Raw genomic sequence first — 17586 nt, 5'->3', positions numbered from 1 at the left:
ATGGGTTATACCCCTTTGCACTCATAAGGAATCCAAGTGTGGTGATAAAATATATCCTATTCATTTTCCTTACCATCTTTCCATAGCCAGTGATACTGCTACAGTTAAAATTCTTGTCAATTCTTCCTGGATCTGTACAATAGTGCCCTAAATAATCCCTAAACCTTCAATTCTATTCTACATCAACTCATATTGAATATTGCAAATAGAATGGTCTTTGCAAAAGGTAAATTTGAAATTTTACTTCCTTGCTTAAAACTGCAAAGCATTTAACATTTCTCCAAAACCAGGAATCAAAATCCATCAGATAAAGGGTTAGTATCCAAAACCTATAAAGAACGCATCAAACTCAATACCCAAAAAACAATCCAGTGAAGAAATGGACAAAAGACATGAATAGACACTTCTCTAAAGAAGATATGCAGATGGCCAAATGACACATGAAAAAATGCTCAACATCACTCATCATCAGGGAAACACAAATCAAAACCACAATGAGATCCCACCTTACACCTGTCAGAATGGCTAACATTAACAACTCAGGCAACAACAGATGTTGGCAAGGATGTGGAGAAAGAGGATCTCTTTTGCATTGTTGGTGGGAATGCAAGCTGGTGCAGCCACTCTGGAAAACAGTATGGAAGTTCCTCAAAAAAACTAAAAATAGATCTATGCTACAACCCAGCAATTGCACTACTAAGCATTTTTCCAAGGGATACAGATGTGCTGTTTCGAAGGGACACATGCACCCCCATGTTTATAGCAGCACTATCAACAATAGCCAAAGGATGGAAAGAGTCCAAATGTCCATCAGCAGATGAATGGATAAAGAAGATGTGGTACATATACACAATGGAGTATTACTCAGCAATCAAAAAGAATGAAATCTTGCCATTTGCAACTATGTGGATGGAACTGGAGGGTATTAGGCTAAGTGAAATTAGTCAGTCAGAGAAAGACAGAAATCACATGACTTCACTCAAATGAGGACTTTAAGAGACAAAACAGATGAACATAAGGGAAGGGAAACAAAAATAATATAAAAACAGGGAGGGGGGACAAAACAGAAGAGACTCATAAATATGGAGAACAGACTGAGGGTTACAGGAGGGGCTGTGGGAGGGGGGATGGGCTAAATGGGTAAGGGGCACTAAGGAATCTACTCCTGAAATCATTGCTGCACTATATGCTAACTAATTTGGATGTAAATTTTAAAAACTAAAAAATAAAACAAGTTAAAAAAAAATCCATCTCCTTAAGTCAACCTTAATATATTTTTCTAATATTAATTATCCTTCCTTTTCTATAATTTCGCTTTCTAATCTTTATATATTGTTTTAATAACTATTAACTTCAGCTTTTATTTAGAATTGTTGAATGTATATTTGCAACTTATGGAGGTCTATAATTTTCTCATTTTTGTGCTGTATCAAGTTTTGGAATCAGGATATTACTAGCATCACAAAATGGACACAACAGATTTGTTTCTATTCTCTGGAAAATCTTGTATAAGAAATGACACCTGTCTCTTGGAATTTGATACAGTGTATCTATGAAACCATTTGTTTCTGGGACTTTCCTTAATGGCTAATGGTTTTTGGTTGTTGTTTTTTTTTTTTTAATTTAGTACTTCTCAGAATTTTTATTTCATGTTTCCAAATTTCCAGTGCATGGTTTTTAAAATTTATTTCTTTCATATTTATCATTTACAATGTTTAAATAATCATTATATCTGTACTTATTTCTTTTATTATTCTGTATTTTAATTGATTAGTGTCTCTTTTTTTAAGTTTATTTACTTTGAGAGAGAGACAGAAAAGGATTGCAAGCAAGGGAGGGGCAGAGAGAGAGAGAATCCCAAGCAGGCTCCATGCTATCAATGCGGAGCTCGAATCCATGAATCATGAGACCATGAGCCAAAATCAAGAGTCAGACGCTCAACTGACAGAGCCACTCAGGTGCCCTGATTATATTCTCTTTTTTCCATGATAAGCACTGACAAATGTCTGAGTATTTTGTTAATTTTTTTTAAAAAACAGCTTTTAGTTTTCTTATTCCTTTTTTTTTTAAGTTTACTTATTTATTTTGAAAAAGAGAAACAGAGGGGAGGAGCAAAGCGAGAGGGAGAGAGAGAATCCCAAGCAGGCTCTGCCCTGTTAGCAAAAAGCCTCATGCAGGGCTCAATCCCATGAACTGTAAGATAATAACCTGAGCCAAAATCAAGATTCCAACACGCAACCAGCTGAGCCACCCAGGCAGCCCTCCTCTTATTTTATATTGTAGTTCTCCATATTATTTATTTCTTCCTTGGTCTTTGTAATTTTTCTTATTTACTCGGTTGTTTCTGTTTAAGCTTTTTAAAAGTTGAATTCTTGGGGTGCCTGGGTGGCTCAGTCCGTTAAGCATCCAACTTCAGCTCAGGTCATGATCTCACAGCTTGTGAGTTCGAGCTCCGTGTTGGGCTCTGTGCTAAAAGCTCAGAGCCTGGAGCCTGCTTTAGATTCTGTGTCTCCCTCTCTCTCTGTTCCTCCCCGCTCGTGCTCTCTCTCTCTCTCTAAAAAACAAAGATTTGAAAACAAATTTTTTTTAAAAAGTTGAATTCTTAACCTATTTGTTAAAAAAAAATGGGGGTGGGGGGCGCCTGGGTGGCTCAGTCAGTTGAGAGTCCAACTTCAGCTCAGATCATGATCTCACAGTATGTGACTTCGAGCCCCGCATCAGGCTCTGTGCGGATCCGAGCCTGGAGCCTGTTTCGGATTCTGTGTCTCCCTCTCTCTCTGGCCCTTCCCCTCTCTAGTTCTGTCTCTCTCACTCTCTCAAAAATAAATAAACATTTAAAAAAAAACTCTTAAAATTTTTTTTTGATATTTGTATTTGTAACTATAATTTTCCCCGTAGACACTGTTTAGCAGAATGTCTCAAATTTGGTGAGATTTTTGTTTGTTTTTGTTTTGATTTATTTTGTTTTTACTGTGGTTCAATGCTAAGCATTTCATCACTGTCCTTGTCCTTTATTACTCAAGGGTCATTTATAATATGATTTTGAATTTCCAGATATTTGGGATTTTTTAAAGCTATCCATTTTATTGTGTTAAGGTAGGACAGTATATTCTGTAGAATGCTAATTTCTAGGAATTTAATACTGATTTGTGACCTAAATTTGATCAATATTTATGAACATCTCATGCATTCACTTTTTGTTGGGTGTTGAATCTTTTATGGATTTATTGGTTTGAATTTACAATTAAGTTATATGATCTGCTTATATTTTAATATATGCTTATTTTTTTATGTTTTTATTTTATTTTTGAGAGAAAGACAAAGTGCAAGTGGGAGAGAGGCAGAGAGAGAGGAAGACACAAAATCCGAAGCAGTTTCCAGGCTCTGAGCTATCAGCACAGAGCCTGATGTGGGGCTTGAACCCATGGACTGTGAGATCATGACCTGAGCCGAAGTTTGATGTTTAACCGACTGAGCTACCCAGATGCCCCAATCTACTTATTCTTTAATATATGAAAGATGTGTGTAAATATTTCAAAATATAACTGTTGACTTACATGTTTTGTTTGCAATTATCAATAATTTGTAAGAAAATAGATATTTGTACATAGAATTGTTTACTGTTTATTATTAATATATGTAAAATATATGATTAGATTTGACAACAGTCTACAATTTCTGATGTTAAAAACATGGTGTGCCTGAGGAAATCTTTTTGTTTTTGTTTTTGTTTTTGTTTTTTCTCACACTGTGGTTTGGAATTCTGAACCCCTCTTCAGAATGAGGGACTCATTTACTCTGATGCTCAGGATGTTGGTTGTTGATGGTCTCAACTGAAGTCCCTCCCTAAAAAATGGTCTCAGTGAAAGGGACTCACACATCAGGTGATGTCTCCTAGTCTACATCTAATAACTGATCAATATGGACATTTAAAGACCAGGTCCCTTGTGTCAAGGAAGGATGGCTCTGTAGAGCCATACCAGCTCCAGAGCATCCTATGAACTGGGACATTTGTTACAACCACATCACAGTTAAAGCCCTCCTTTTGCCCAGCCCTATTTCCTCTGTCCCTCAGAGAAATTAATCCCAGAGCACTCCCCAACAAATTGACTGCATGTAAATATCCATCCCAGTCTTTTCCCCAGGGGGAATCCAACCTTAAACAATGCACTTGCACTTGTGACACTGAGTGGTTTAAGAAATGAATTCATGGGGAACCTGGGTGGCTCAGTTGCTTAAGCATCCAACTCTTGATTTTTGGCTCAGGTCATGATCTCATGGTCCAGGAGATCAAGCCCTGTGAGATCTGAGCTTTCAGCACAGAGTCTACTTGGAATTCTCTCTCTCCCTCTCTCTCTGCTCATCCTTGGCTCACTTGTGTGTGCTGGCTCTCTCTCTCACTCTCTAAATAAATAAATAAACAAACAAACTTTAAAAAAAGAAAGAAATTCATGATAGTTCTTATAGCATGTAGCTCAACAGATCTTTCCAAGGTGGTATCAGCTTCTAAAGAAGCCATCATGATACAGAAGATATAAAATAAACAGCAAAGCAATAGAACAAGAAAATAATATCAAAAATTAAAGGATTTGGGAGTTGGGTAGAGAGCTCTTAAGAGATATGTAAAGGCTGCTGAGAGAAAGGTTTGGAAGGGAAGTCAAAGTAAAAATAAAAGTTTGTTCCTAAAAACATTAAGTTGGGGCACTTGTGTTGAGCACTGGGTGTTATATGTAAGTTATATGTATATAAATCACTAAATTCTACCCCTGAAACCAATATTACACTATATGCTAACTAACTAGAAGTTAAATAAAAGTTTGAAAAAAGAAAAATAAATAAAATAAAAACTGCAAAAATGGAGTTTTAGTAGCAAAATCTAACAGTGATGGAAAAGATGAAGGAAAGGCACTTCAAAAACATAAAAAATAGAGAGGCAGTGAGGACAGCTATGTATTAAGATACTGAAAAGAAATCTTAATACTGACAGTGACTTCAAAATGTTCACATGACTGGCTCCTTATTCTTCATCTTTTAAATTTCCCTCCTCAGAGAATTCCTTGATTACCCAATCAAGAGCAGGTCTTACTGTTACATTCTATCTCAGTACCCAATATATTTCAAAATAGTATATCACAATTTTTAATTCTTTTATTTATTTGACTCCATTTTTTAGTCAATCATTTGTAAGTGGCTGGACTTCCATGCGTAACAACCATTATCTTTCCCAGTGACCATTAACTCTTGGGTGTTTAGGACTGGCCAAGCACAAAGAGGAGAAAACATGTATCATAAGAACATAGGAGATCTTTGTAATAATGTATTGTGTCAATTCAAGCTAGGTGCAATAAGAATTTGGAAAGAGGATGTTTATTTGACTTGGGAGCTGAAAACTTCTAAGGCTTACAGGCCATCATTTCCCATTGAATTCACAGATAATTATTAATGTATAATTTGTGACTGGCACTGTTCTAGGAATGGGGATTAATAATAATAAAAGAAGTATATATTGTTAAGAACTTACAGTGTGCTGGGTCAATTAATAGACCTATAGAAAACAAACTGAAAATAGTAAAGACAGACAAAAATCACGTGGGCAAATGAATTCATTTATTCAACAGTTGTTGAGGTGAACTTAAAAGTGCCAAACCGTAAGAGCTGTGGGTCATCATTTCTACTCAGTGAATAAATTGAAAGGTGAAGAATGGCAAGTCCCCAGATGGCTTTAGTTTGGTTTGGCTCTAAAATACAAATCCTGTACTCTTAAAGGGAAAATGATACTTCAGCATTTTGTTTCCATGGGGGAAAAACATGAAGTATTGTAAATCTTTGAAGAGGAAGTTCATTTTCACCAAGCTTTTAGCTTCAGTTCCAAAAGGCAAAAATAAATCTGTATGTTTGGATAAACACTATGAATATTTCAATTCCCAATAGCTGACAACAAATTCTGATTTTTTTTTAGTTTCTCCCCTTAAAAAATATTTGAATGAAATAGTTGTTTCCTAGGCAAGTTACTGATATACAGTAGCCAAAGCACATAAATTTTGGCTTTCTTTTTTTGAGCTGCCAGTTCAATTACATAAATTATCTAAGATTTCTAAAGTTTATGCTGGAAGTTATTTCCTAAAATATTCTGATGTAAAATTTTCTTATTAAGGTTTATCAATAAATGTCTTGTTTTATAAGAATCAAGATAACATAATTCTCGATGAAAAAATACACAGGTACCTAAAATAATTTCGCATAGTTATATATGTGAAAAATAATGAACTTAATTAGATACAATTTTTAACTTAGAATTCTACTTTTGAATAAAGGATAAATAATAACTTTTCCACTGCAGTCTACGTGCTAATTTTCTTTTTGTATATATATTAAAGATTTAGTTAGTTTTAATTAATTTATATCTTCTTTATTTGTTTTGGTTTAACTAAGCCATTCTATCACCAAGTATAAAAAAAAAACCTTTATTTCCATTATTAAATGTAAGCAAGTATGTTTTTATTGATGGGATACATTTGAATGATCAATTATTTCATACATCAGTCAAAAACTTGTAATCTTTAATCTCATGCCAACTGATCTAACATGTTCCACTGGACTCTCATAGAAAAATGCAACAGATGATCAATAAATATGCCCAAAAGGGCATTTAATGTCAAAAGAACCTTTAAGCATTTAAAGCCAAGGATCTTGTTTGTGCTACCTGTGATGAGGACTGGTATTTTTAAGATGATATTCATTCATTCCTCTTCCATCATCTGTAAGTTTCCATTCACTGAGATGATTAACAAGTATCAGACTTTCCCTATGGAGCAGGCCAAAGCTGGTATCTGCTTTCTGTCTAAGACAATGAGGTTGATGCCAAAAAAAGTACAGAATTATTGAGGCAAAGTTTTGGCTACTCAGACTTCAACATTTATTTGCTTTCTGCGCTTAAATGTATGCTACGATAGAAGCCAACCATTTTGTAACTTTTATAGCACAGTCAAATCAGGTCAGAGGAAAGCTAGAACAAAAATTTCCATATACTGAATGCTCATTATATAACTAGAACTCTGCTTGATTTTTTCTTCACAGCAAACCAGTGAAATAAGCACCATTATGCAAAGACCACAGAATTTAAATAAGTTAGAGAATCCTACATAGCTAGAGGGACAAGGAGCCAGGATTGCAAATTTGGAAGCTATCCTGACCCTAACCTTGCCCTCCTGCCCACTGTCCCCCCCACTCTACACATACACACATAGAAATCATCTGCTAATAGTTTATCCAAATAAATCCATCTCTCTTAAATATACATATTTTATTGGAAGTTTTAAAAATTCAAACGTTATAAGAAAAATTAAAGATTACAAAACTGCCATAAATATGAGAAAATTCACTAGAATAAAAAGTTGTCACAAGCATTTGGAAACATAATCCAACATTACAACATAAATACCACTACACACAACAAGAAAAAATCCCCTTAATGTAGCAATCGTCAATATAATGGAAGACCAGAAATATAGGAGCTCAGAACAGGTGTACAGGCTGCTGTAGGTAACAAGCAAACAACAGAAGTGGGAAAGTGGAAACTGGTAGAAGGAAGGAAATAGAAGTAAAATAGTGAAAAATATCAGAAATAAAGGCTTAAATTACAGGAATAAGAGAGAGTAGATACTGAAGAAGCCGTACATACATACATACAATGCACAAAATAATAAACATAAAAGATAGGAAAAGGTAATTTGTTGTACATATAACTGAAATTCCTAAAGCAGAAATGAAACTATGAAACCAAACAAAAAGTTCAATATATAATTACATAAATTGCACTGAGGGGCACCTGGGTGGCTCAGTGCTTAAGCATCCAACTCTTGATTTGGGCTCAAATCATGACTTCATAATTTGTGGATTTGAGCCCCGTGTCTGGCTCTGTGCTGACAACACCAAGCCTACTTGGGATTCTCTCTTTCCTCTCTCTCTACCCCTCCCCAGCTCATGCTTGTATGTGCGCTCTCTCTCTTTCTCTCTCTCTCACTCTCTCTCTCTCTCTCTCTCTCTCAATAAACTTAAAAACAACAAAAAAAGAAATTTCTCTAAAATGGAAGAATCATATTGCTTCCATACATAGAAAGACATTGTGATCAAGGAAACTTTATTCAGAGCAATGAAACATCTCTTTGTAAAGTTATTGCACTTCCAAATTTAAAAGCCAAGCAAAAATGATCACATCGCATATATAAGAAAGAAGAAAAGGCTGGCATCAGACTTCCACACAACAACATTCCACATAAAACTTATTCACATTTACTCAAACTCTCCCTTGGGTATAAAGGCTAAAGGCAAATGGCTTTGAGCCTGACATTCCAAAAAGAGTGGTTCAACTGGGAGCTATATCCTTTTAGTACCTACCCTTGGGAGTCACATAGTATCACTTCTGCCATATTCTACTGATTGAAGTTGTCAAAAGATCCATCAAGATGTAAAGGGAGGAAACAGATTCCACTTCTCAGGGCCAGGAATGTCAAATCCACTGTCATGGACTAAACAGTGTTCCACTAAAATTCACTAATCACCAGGACCTCAGAATATGACTGTCTTTGGAGAAACAGACTTTAAAGACGTGATTAGGATTAAATGAGATCATTAGGGAAGGTCCTAAACCAATATAAATGGTCTCCCTATTAAAAGAGGAAATCACGACAAAGACCATGTGAAAGCAGAAGAAGATAGCCATCTACAAGCCAAGGAGAGAAGCCTTAGAATAAACCAACCCGGCCGACATCTCCATCTAGAACTTCTGGCCTCCAGAACTGTGAGCCAATAAATTTCTGTCATTTAATCCACTAAGCCTATGGTACTTTCTTATGGCAGTCTTAGCAAACTAATTCAGTTACATTGTAAGAGGATTATGTGGGATAGAAGATCATGGTGTCACTTAGGAAAATGCAGTTTTCTAGAACCAAAATTTAGAAACAAACAGCCACAGTATTGCTTCTCAGCCTTTGGCTAAGAAAGTATAGAAACGAGCAGCCATATGTACAAAAAAAAAATTAAATATTTTTGAGTACACACATACCAAGATTTCTTCATAGTGAAAAAAATGATCAGAAGCAAAGTAAGAAGATACATGAAAAACAGAGAATAACTGCATCTTATATCACACAAAGGGCTCATCTCATTAATATGAGGTAAAAGATGTATATGCTGAAAACTATTGAAAGCTCATGAAATAGATTGAAGCAAACACAAAGAAATGGAAAAACATTCCATGCTCATGGATTGAAAGAACAAATATTATTAAAAGGTCTAAGAAACCCAAAGCAATAGACACATTCAATGCAATCCCTATCAAAATAACACCAGCATTCTTCACAGAGCTAGAACAAACAATTCTAAAATTTGTATGGAACCAGAAAAGACCCCAAATAGCCAAAGTAATTTTGAAAAAGCAAAGCAAAGCTGGAGGCATCACAATTCCAGACTTCAAGTTTTATTACAAAGCTATAATAATCAAGACAGTATGGTACTGGCAGAATAAACAGACACATAGGTCAATGGAATATAATAGATTGTGCAGAAATGGACCCACAAATGTGTGCCAGCTAATCTTTGAAAAAGCAAGAAAGATTATCTAATGGACAAATGTTGCTGGGAAAACTGGACAGAGACATGCAAAATAGTGAAACTGGACCACTTTCTTACACCATACACAAAAATAAATTTAAAATGGATGAAAGACCTAAACGTGAGACATGAAACTATCACAATTGTAGAGGAGAAAATGGGAAGCAACCTCTTTGATCTCAACTACAGCAGCTTCTTACTTGACATGTCTCCAGAGGCAAGGGAAATAAAAAAAGAGAGAGAGCTATTGGGACCTCATCAAGACAAAAACTTCTGCATAGTAAAGAAAACAATCAGCAAAACTAAAAGACAACCAACTGAATGGGATATTTGTAAACAACATACCTGATAAAGGGTTAGTATCCAAATCTGTAAAGATTTTATCAAACTCAACACCCAAAAAACAAATGAGTCACTGAAGAAATGGGCAGAAGACATGAATAGACACTTTTCAAAAGAGGACATCCAGATTGCTAACAGGCACATGAAAAGATGCTCAACATCACTCATCATCAGAGAAACACAAATCAAAACCACAATGAGATACTACCTCATACCTGTCAGACTGGCTAAAATTAACAGCTCAGGAAACAACAGATGTTGGCAAGGATGCGGAGAAAGGGAAACACTTGCACTGTTTGTGGGAATGCAAACTGGTGCAGCTACTGGTGAAAAATAATATAGAAGTTAGTTAAAAATTAAAAATAGAACTATCCTATGACCCAGCAATTGTACTACTAGGTATTTATTCAAAGGATTCAAAAATGCTGATTTGTAGGGGCACATGCACCCTAATGTTTATAGTAGCACTATCAACAATAGCCAAATTATGGAAAAAGCCCAAAATGTCGATCAACTGATCAATGGATAAAGATGTTATCTATCTATCATCTATCTATCTATCTATCTATCTATCTACACATACATACACAAACATACACAGTGAAATATTACTTGGTGATCAAAAAGAATGACATCTTGCCATTTGCAATAACATTGACGGAACTAGAGTGTATTATGGTAAGTAAAAATAAACCAGTCAGAAAAAGACAAATATCATATGATTTCACTCATATGTGGAATTTAAGGGAAAAAATAAACAGACGAACATAGGGGAAGGGAAGGGAAGGAAAAATAAGATAAAAACAGAGAGGGAGGTAAACCATAAGAGGCTCTTAAATACAGAGAACAAATTGAGGGTTGCTGGAGGTGAGGTAGGTGGGGTAATGGGCCAAATGGGTGATGGACATTAAGGAGGGCCCTTGTTGGGATGAGCACTGGGTGTTATATGTAAGTGATGAGTCACAGGGTTCTACCCCTGAAACCAATACTACACTGTCTGCTAACTTGAATTTAAATAAATAAATTTAAAAAAAGAATCTAGGCAAAGGAAGAATTCATATCCCCCCAAATACCAATTACAGTAAGAGAAAATAAAAATTAAATTATAATTTTCTACTACAATATTAACAAAATTCAAGGTTTGAAAACTCATTCTGTTGTCAAGGCTCTGGTGAAATAGGCTGTGGTAGTGGAGCATGTGATTTCTGGGAACAGCAAGTTGGCAATATCTAACAAAATTGCAAATGTATCCACAATTTGACCTAGAAATCTTTGGAATTTATCCTACAAATAAACTGGCACACCTATGAAATGACACACATAAGCTTATTCATTGTGACATTTGTTTTGTAATAACAAAAGTCTTAAAGCAATATATTTATACAAATTCAAGGAATGGATGAAAAAGTTACACAATATGTCCACTCAATGGAACATTATGCAGCTTTAAAAAATGATACAGTTGCCCCTTATATACCAATGTGGAAAGAAATCTGTGATACATATTTAAAGTTAAGAACATAAAGCATAGGGCAGAATATATATACAAAAATAACAGTGTATATATATGATATATATGAATTATTTACTCAAAAAAATAAATGAAATTTTATAGAGATTGAGAGAGAACACATAAGAATTTTCTACCGTAAATGCTTGAATTTAAGAAATTTGTAAAAAAAAAATGTGTTCTGTGTACAGATAAGTATGGAAAAGACTAGCTTGAATAAATGCAGGCCTTCTTTACCTCTAAGTTGTTCACAGAATGTTGTATGATAGTTATTGTTAGTAGCCAAGAGATAGTTAATATTTGGCAGCATTTTCCAAATGTGTTTAAATTTACTTTCTTCTTTTCTCTCTGTTTCTAAAAATATCTATTAATATCTTAAGGAACAAAGTTTGAGAAATTCTATTCTATGTATTAAAATGTTATGTTAATAAAATGTCCAACCAGGCGGCAACCTTGGAATGATAAATTTTTGTGGTTATTTTCTTAAATTGAAGGTTAAATATTGTGGTATTGCTTCAACATGTCCTCGGTAGAACATTATAATCTGTCCAATAAAAATAACGGCGCATTTTTAAAGCCCATGGTCTAGGAATAAGTTGCTTTCTACATTTTGTTTGGATTTTTCCCCCGTTATTACTTCCTAGAAATAAGGTATCCAACTAAACCTCCTACAGAAGTTCTGTTCTCTTGAAGAATGGATAGAGGAGGTATTACAGAGGTACCGAGGAGGTAGTGTCCGCTTTTGGTTAAAGTGGTCAGGAAATGATTATTGAAGGGAATGTGAATCGGCCCTTGAACTAGTACAAGGAGTGAAGGTTTGAAAATGTCATTCCCAGCAAAACTATGTGAACTCTAAGGGACGATTCTCACTTAGCTAAGGTGACATGGTACACAGTCACAAAATGGGTCTCTTCCTGGGATCCCTGTTAAGAATTTGTTTGTGGGGGGCACCTGGGTGGCTCAGTCCATTAAATGTCCAACTCTTGATTTCTGCTCAGGTCATGATCTCACAATCATGGTATCCAGCCTTGAGTTGGGCTCTGTGCTGAGTGTAGATCTTTCTTAGGACTCTTCTCTCTCTCTCTCTCTCTCTCTCTGCCTCTCCCCACTCATGATCTCTCATTCTCTCTCTCTCAAAATAAACAAATAAGCATTAAAAAAAAAGAATTCTGAGAACTCTGTTTGTCATTTTTTTCTTCTTTCCTTGAGCCAATACAACACTGTCTCATTTACTGTAGCTTCATATTAAGTTCCCACACTATGGCAAATCCTCATTCCCCAGTCTTCCTTAAGTCTCCCAGCTGATCTTGGACATTTAGTGTACCACATAAATTTTATCAAACTCCGTGAAATTCTTTCAATTATTCAGCTGAGTAACTTTTAACCAAAGACTTTTCTGGGACTTATACGCTATTTTTTTTTAAGTACTTGCCTTTGGTAATAATCAGTATTGGATTAATACAGGATTGCATTGTGGAAAGAGTCATAGGCCTTTCCATCCTCTACATTTTCTACCCTGGTGAAATCGGGTGAAGCGTTCTTTAAACCCTCTGAACCTCTGATTTTTAACTTATAAAATACACACAATAATATGTATCCCATAAGGTGGCTTTGAGGGTTAAAGGGATAAATGGAAACTTTGGGCTTCTTTATGTGTCCAATATGTTAAAATCATGTGGGAAGATAATACAAATACATTCAGGAGGCAGTTTCTCAATTCAGAAGCATGTAATTTAGTAAAGGACAGAAGCATACACAAGAGCAAACTTAAAGTCTAATATAGGAACTGAAGGATAACAGAAATTGAAATGATTTCAGAAGGCATAAATTATTTCCCTTACAGAGTTATTCCCATACGGACTGAGTATTACAATTTCAAGTTAGTATTTATAACTAAGGTAGCTATGCATAAATCCTGATTCTATTAGAAGTAAATGTTCTTGGCATCTAAATCCATGGAAAATTGACTTTTCGATCTCAGGCAGTAATTGACCGCCAGAGAAAAATATACAATCCTTCTTTCAGAAAGCCCTAATTAATTGTCAAGCCCAGTCAAACCCATCATTTAGTCAATTTTCAGGATTGTTGCTCTGTGTATAATTTTATAGTCATGTCCAAATTTGAATTGGGATAAATTATGATTGAGTACACTGACAGTTTTCTCCAGAATGATGTGGACTTGATGCTCACACTGATTGAATTAATGAATCCCTTGGCACAGCCAGAATATTCCCAAAGAACAAACTCAGAAGAAATTATTATCTTAAATCCCAGTCCTTTCAAAATAGTCATAGCTGTGAATGTTCCCCCATTTCTGTTTTCTTGGAAGATTAGCAGTCAATTAGATGCTGACTAGCCCGAATACAGCTTGGATTGTGGCTTTTGACTTGTACCTTATCTAATGAGAGAGCCTGCTGTGTTGTCTGGGTTCTCCAGCAAAGAGGGAGGTGTCAAATATTTGTCTGTGGCCTAATTCTGGGCTCAACAGACACTAAGGTTCATCTTGGATTTCCTAGCAGGCTTAGTTAGAGAGGGCCTATCATGGATTCTTAATTCTTTAGGAAAACATTAAAAAGTGGCTTCTAATTAGCCTCATGCAATGGTAAAAGATTACCCAGAGGGGGTGTATTTTGACAGAAAAGTGTTAAATTAGACTTAGAGACTTCCTACAATAATCTGTGTTAAAATACTTCTAAATGGACTATGGAGTTTAAACTTAAAAAAGATTATTTTAGCCATTTCAGCTCACCAACAATTTGACTAATTATATGTTTTAAATATACACAGGGTTATAGCACCATTTGCTTTATTTTATTCTTTGTCTGTTCAGGGCTCTATTTGGTAAGCCTAATTTGATTACCATGAAATTGTGAACCTTGCATTTCATCATAGTTCTAAATAAACTATCATTCATCATTTTGTTTAATAAAGATTTAAGTTTTAGCTCTGTGTCAACACTGGAAATATAAAAATGTAGAAAGTATTAATGTACACCCTACAAACATCAATCAAGTAAGGAAACATACAAGCAATATAAGAAAAAGATAAGCACATTTTAAAAACTGTACAGAATCACTAAAGTGGCAAAGCAAAGCATCAGTTGAGACAGAGAGTGATGGCAGGCAAGAGAACATTGTGGAGTTTATAGCCCAACAATCCAGATGGAGATCATGAAGTCCTAGAAGAAGCCAATGGTCATCAGCCATGTGATACCTCCTGAAGGTAATGATGTCAGTGCCAACGAGGACAATAAGAGCTAACACTGAGCATTCATTATCTGCCAGATAACATTCTAACGACTTTACATAACGCATTTAATGCTCAGAACAACCCCAGGATATTCATTCAATATCACCCCCATTTTACGGATGAGGAAACTGAGGCACTGAGCAGTCAAGTATCTCCCCCAAGGTCACACCAATAGTCAATAGAGGACTTGTTGAGGTATAATTCAAACTCAGACAAAGACTCCAGAGTCTGCTTTTATAATTAGCAAACCATGGGGAAATAAAGAATAACATAGGTAACAGATATCTCTCTTAGATGACTGCATGGATGTCATGCTAGTATTAAAAATAAACATGAAAGGAGGATGAGCATTTGTTGTTGGGGTGTGGCAGGTAATTAACTTTTACTTGTGTTCATGTTGAATTTGAGTGTCTTATAGGAGATCTAAATGTCATAGGCTGCTGTTAGAAGTAGGTATCCAGAGTTGGTTTGAAAATTAGAGATATGTATTTGCAGGGCATTGTACTGAAGTCGTAAACTCACCCAAGAGTGGATAAAGTCAGAGGATATCCCAGAATGCAGCTATGGAGTATATCAATATGGATTGTGCAGGCAGAGGATGGTGAACCAGCAAAGAATTCTGATCAAAACAGCCAGAGAGAAAAGAAAGAGATGTCAAATGTCTGGGGGGAGGAGAGGAATTCAAGGGAGTGTAAATATCAAGCACAGGTCAAGTAAACTAAGGAATAAATACTAATGATTCAATATGATAATTAAGTTCTAATTGCAAATTCAGGTAAAAGGTGAGGAGAAAATTCAGATTTTGGTTTCCTAAATAGTAATTCTAAATGTCTAAATAAGTAACCAAATGCCTAAAATGACATAGTTACAGGCCAATTTCTTTACATGGTGATAAGGAGGTTAAAAAATGAATATAGAAGGTTAAATTATCTTTTCCGTGCTCTACTTCAAGTACCCAATCATCTTTATGGACTTCTATGCTCATCTTTGCTACTTCTATCAATACTCTGTACCTATCCTGAATCAAATGTTAGGTAATCAAGCACCTATGTCAAAATATACAAAGCAGTTAAACAATCAGAAGTGATGTTACTATGAAAAACAAAACAGTGCACCTGAGTGACTCAGTAGGTTGATTGTCAGACTCCTGATTTTGTCTCAGGTCATGATATCATGGTTCGTGAGTTTGAGACCCAAGTCCATCTCTGCACTGACAATGTGAAGCCTGCTTGGAATTCTCTGTCTCCCTCTCCTTCTGCCCCTTCCCATCTTGCCTTCTCTCTCTCTGTCTCTGTCTCTGTCTCTGTCTCTGTCTCTGTCTCTCTCTCTCTCTCTCTCAAAAATAAACTTGAAAAAAAAGAAAAAAACAAAAAGCAATATTAAACTCATGAAGGAAATACACGGATAAATTTACGTAAGCCAATTAGTTAGGTAATCTTTAAAAGCACTAAATTCATTCAAACAAGATCATTTGTCCCTACATAAGGCTCTCAGCCATGAAGGAATCACTGAATAGGTGGAAATTGAAGAGATAAGGAAACCAAGGACTTTGAAGCTAAAATAATGTGCCAAAAGTCACACAGCTAACAGTAGTAGAATATAAATCAGGACTCATCTCCTGATTACAACTTAAGTGTTCATTTGGCTACACTATAATGTGTCCTTACAAACTTTGTAGTCTAAATAATTGGAACTTGCACTCGAAAATCCTTATATACCTTAATGAATCAGTTACATTATTTACACATAGATTGATAAATAAATTGAAGTTTGAGTGTGTGTGTGTGTGACTGAACCTATTACTAAATATGTTGCAACTCTTTATTATTCTTGTAGCTGGTAGATAAAGTATCTGTTAATTAATGGAAATATTAGCTGTCAAAGAGAATGTCTATCTCCAAGGAGTGCACACAAAGATACATCATCGGTATCAGTTACCATTAGTGTCTTGACATTTTGGCCTAGTGATTATCCTCCACAAACAGCTGAGGAAAACCTTCCGAAGAACAATGCTCAGAAAGATGGGGACTTTTTTTTCTCTTTGCCAGTGCAAACATGCCTATGTATAGATGTTACATTCCTTCACAATGTATGGTCTGAGTACTTTAAAGTTCTCTTTAAAAAGGGGGAGCATGGCTTAAATTTAGGAAACTGTGGTATTTTATTCTAACTTTTGCTTTCTAAGAAAGGAAACCAGGGGATTGAATCCAAAACTTTAAATATTTAGGTTTTTGAAAAAGCGATATTGCCTTGCATGTGTAATGCAACCTATGTCTGTGCTAATTAGTCCAAAGAAATAAGAAATAGCTTTGTTCTGTACATTTACCTGTATGTATAGTCTACTTCAGTTAAAAAAAACCCTCCTTTTTAAAACAAGAATAAGCAGGGGCGCCTGGTTGGCTCAGTCAGTTGAGCGTCTGACTTTGGCCCAGATAATGATCTCGAGGTCCATGAGTTCGAGACCCACACTGGGGGCTGACAGCTCAGAGCCTGGAGTCTGCTTTGGATTCCATGTCTCCCTCTCCCTCTCTCTCTCTCTACCCCTCCCCTGCTCACACTCTGTGTCTCTGTCACAGAGTGACAGTATAAAATAATAATGTAAAATAAACAATGTAAAATAAATAAACATTTAAAATGATAAAAAAATAAAACAAGAATAAGCAGAAACCATTATAATTGTTATGACTTAGTCTAAATTTCAAGTCTTGTGATTTCAATAAATCATGAATTAAAACTGGAACGTTTTCATTCCTTAAATACAAGAGAAATTTTTGAAACAAAAAAAAATACTAGGGATAAGCATACTAGCAGTTTTATCATGGAAGTAAAAGTATTTTATACAGGTAAAGAAAATGGAATTTTTTTTGCTGAGA

The sequence above is a fragment of the Lynx rufus genome, unplaced genomic scaffold, assembly GCF_022079265.1.
Source record: "Lynx rufus isolate CCGP_SWC_20201006 ecotype Redwood Valley unplaced genomic scaffold, mLynRuf1.p SCAF_7, whole genome shotgun sequence".
NCBI lineage: Eukaryota > Metazoa > Chordata > Mammalia > Carnivora > Felidae > Lynx > Lynx rufus.
Note: the sequence above shows the minus strand (reverse complement) of the source record.